The sequence below is a fragment of the Martes martes genome (assembly GCF_963455335.1).
Source record: "Martes martes genome assembly, chromosome: 11".
NCBI classification, from domain to species: domain Eukaryota; kingdom Metazoa; phylum Chordata; class Mammalia; order Carnivora; family Mustelidae; genus Martes; species Martes martes.
In genome coordinates, this window is record NC_137899.1 from 62,360,337 (window position 1) to 62,363,969 (window position 3,633).

Genomic DNA, 3,633 nt, shown 5'->3' on the forward strand with positions numbered 1-3,633 from the left:
GATGTTTGCCTCTTTTTTTACTCCCTCCGCGGTGTTTGGTCCAGAGGACACCTCATGGGAAAGGAGGGACAGAGAATGAGGATCGCCAGCCAGGTCTGTGGTTGGCGATGTTGGGGCTGGGATTGCAGGGGGCGGCCGGGGGGGCAGCTGGGGTGGGAGGGAGGGAGGAGGTCATTACGGAAACCATTGGCATGATTCAGGTGTTAGTAATTTAAGACATGCATGTATCTATTCTGATATGGCTGGTTGGTAGTGAGTGATTTTCCAGCCTTCCTTTAAGCCAGTACTTGAGGGGCGTATACGAGGACCCTGATTTTTCTCTCATGGTGAGACACCACAGGCACTTTGTGGCACCAATTAGAAAGCTGTGGTTGCTCTGTGACAACAGGACACTGTTTCCCCATGACTGTTCTCCCAGTGATTGTTCTTCAGTAAACAGTGGCATCTGAAGGCTAAATCAGGAGTTGGTGGTAAATCCCATTATTTGATTAAGAACACGCTTCTTTCCCCCAAATGAATAGGTCTCCAGAGATTGTGAGATGAGATTTGAGTTTGCCTTAGACGCAGGTAGAGGGGTGTGTGTGTGTGTGTGTGTGTGCTCACTAACTTCATTGGTGGTTCTTGGTTCGGGACAAGGCTCTCGTCAGAGATTGGACCTGAGTGGTGGGCTGTGTGCAAGCCTTCTAAGCCCCACTCATCAAAGATTCTGGCTTCAGTGGGGTGGGGGCGTGGTCTTCCGCAGACAAAGCCATTCTTCTGGGGGAATTTCTTTGTTACTGTTATTTGATCCCTTGCACAGATAACCTTTATAAAATGTAGCTTGGCTCCTTTATCCAAGTGCTGGGGCTGGTGTTAGAAAGACCCACATTTTCCCGTTTGCAGTGAATCAGTCTGGAATCTGTTGGCTGGGGAAAATGATTCTAGCCCAGTGTCCTCCCTGACCATTGTGTGGCCGTTGGCATGTCAGCTCTCCCCACCCGTGACCTTTGTTCGCTCATCTGTAAAAATCAGAGTACACTCTCATTTCCAAGTCCCCTCCAGGCACTAGCATTGTGGGAATGTATCTTGTCTTGGCTAGTGGGGTTAGAGAGGGTGGGAAACAAAGTTTATAAGGAAAATGCTGTCTCAGGAAACCAGGGCTGGGCAGCTGACATTGGCAAAACTATTTCTGATTTTGAGCCCATCTTCCCTAGGATCCCTTTTAGAAATAAAAGCCCCAGACAAAATAGTGGGTGGATATTAGGCCAAATGCTGGCATCCCAGAGTACTTTCTCCTATACTTCTCTTTGTACTTCCTATACTTCTCTTTGTGATCAGTGTTACAGAATAAAGAGCTATAACAAAATAGGAAGCTCTGGGGGTGTTTTGCTTAGGAATATTACAACCAATCTCATCTCCTTTAGAAATGAAATTTGTTTCCATAGGAAAGTCAGGTCAGGCGGGATGCTTCATTGTTTCTAGGGTTCATCGTGGACATGAATGGGTTGAAGTCAAACAGAGTAAACAAAACTAAAGCCGCTACCCAGTGCTTGGACCCTGTGCCGGGGCTGGGGCGAGCAGGCTTGTGCCTGTATGCAGGGGGGTCTCGGGGGACTGGCACATAGTTTTGCCTGATGCCCTGCCAAATTGGGGTGAGCGAACATTCCTTTCCCCGCGGCGGGCCTGGCCATCCGTTACTTTGGAAACTCAAGAAATGCCTCCCAAAGTAGCTGGCAGGGTACTTTTCCTCTTAGAGCCACAGTAGGAAAGTAACTTTGAAATACTTTGCCTATGTCTGACCCACCTTTTTTCCCCTCTGGGAGCAGAAAACATTGACATTTATAAAAAATCTGAGCGAGCTGTAGTTAGGCAGCCTAAGAATGAGGTAGGCATTTCCTATTAGGTAACATTTAAGGGAGCCAGAGACATTTTCTCCTTGTTTTCTAGGAAAATGTGGTAACTGCACAGATGGAGAAACCGGCAGTAAAAATAAGTTGGTCCTTTGGGATGCTTTTTAATTGGAAGCCTCTAGAGGTCAGCACTGCATAAAGAAGGGCTTTCTAGTTCTGGGTCATCCCAGTGCCCATTTCTTGGTGCAACCTTTGGGAGAGGAGGGCCAGCAGGCCTCCAGCAAGGGGAAGGAAGGAAGGAGGGTGAGCTGCCCGGCTGTGCATGAGAGAGAAGGCGTAGGGTCCTTAAACTTTATAGAAAATCCTAACATTTGTCTTGGGTTTGTGGGTTTTTTTCCCCCTTCTCATCCATCTTTCTCTACGGCTCCCACACCCTGGTATGCACACACTGTCAGCTCAATAAACACGACTTATTGACCAATCGATGAAGCCTAGCATTTAGCTTCCCTGGAGAAGGGCTGGGGAGATGCCAGAGAGGAGATGGACGGCACGTTGCATTTTGCTTCGAGCAAGGGGAGAGGCCCCTCTGTTCCCAGGCAGCCTGGGCCTTTCTCATTACCAGCCCGGGCTCTGCCAAGCCCTGCAGCTTCCAATCAAACTTCAGGATGCCGTGGGCGGTGCCGGGATCCCGGGTTTCTGCTTGGCACCCACATCGGATGCCCTGAGGCTCCCAGATCAGGGCTGGGTAGGGAAGGATTTGAGTATATGTAGGAGATCCGGCCATAACTGAGGTTGTTGGGAGCCCCTAAAAACTGGTGGGACCCTCCTGGGGCTGCGGTGGGAGTACGCAGCAGCGGCTCAGGCTGCACGGACTGCTGCAGGCCAGGGGCTCCCTGAGATGTCCCTGGGTTTCTCTTTAGCCTAGCAAGGAACAGGAAAGCCTTTCCTCCCCTGTCTGTCCTGCTCAGGGGTTTTATCGTTCCTGTCTATTGAGTTCGGCCTAACCCACCTGACAGACAGCGTTGACAACCGTCCTTTGCTGGGTGACTTGACAGAGCTGGGACCCACTTGCTGAAAAGGGACATTGGTGGAAAGGACAAGCCACATGTCACAAGCACAATGGAAACCCAGACTCCCCCGAAGAACATCTGAACACTTAGCAACTTAACAGCTTTCTCACTGCCTACCATTAGGTTTCAAAATGACACTTTTTGATCCTGATAGGTGTGGACTAGGCCCAAGGTACCCTGCTCCCTGGTATCGGTGATATTCTGTGCAAGTGTGGAACGGCCCGATGACTCTTCAGCCATCTCGTCATGAAGCCCACTGTGCTGAGTATGTCCCGGGGTGTATGCCATTACCTATAAACTCTATTTTAACAAATTTTCGTAAAGCCCCTTCTAAGTGCCCGGCGTGATACTAAGTTCCTTTTAACTCCTCACATCTTCCAACGTGAGGTGGATGTTACGATTGATAGCCCCCTTTCCAGATGAGGAAACTGAGGCACACAGAAGCTAAGCAACATTCAGGAGATCACACAGCCAGTTGGTATGGGAGCTGGGATTCCAACGGAGGCGCTTTGGCTTCAGAGCCCTTGTAAACGACTCTGCTGGGAATAGGATCCTCGGAGTTGGTCTTTCTTTCAGTGAAGCCTCTGGCTCTTTTTGTTCAGCACAGCAGGGGCCTGCCCTTGAACTCTGTGCAGTGAAGGCGATTCGTCTGCCTGGTTGCTGTGCGCAGGACAGATTTAAGAAAACGGTTCAGCAGGTCTCTGCCTTGCCCAGGATCTGGTTGGGCACGCCGA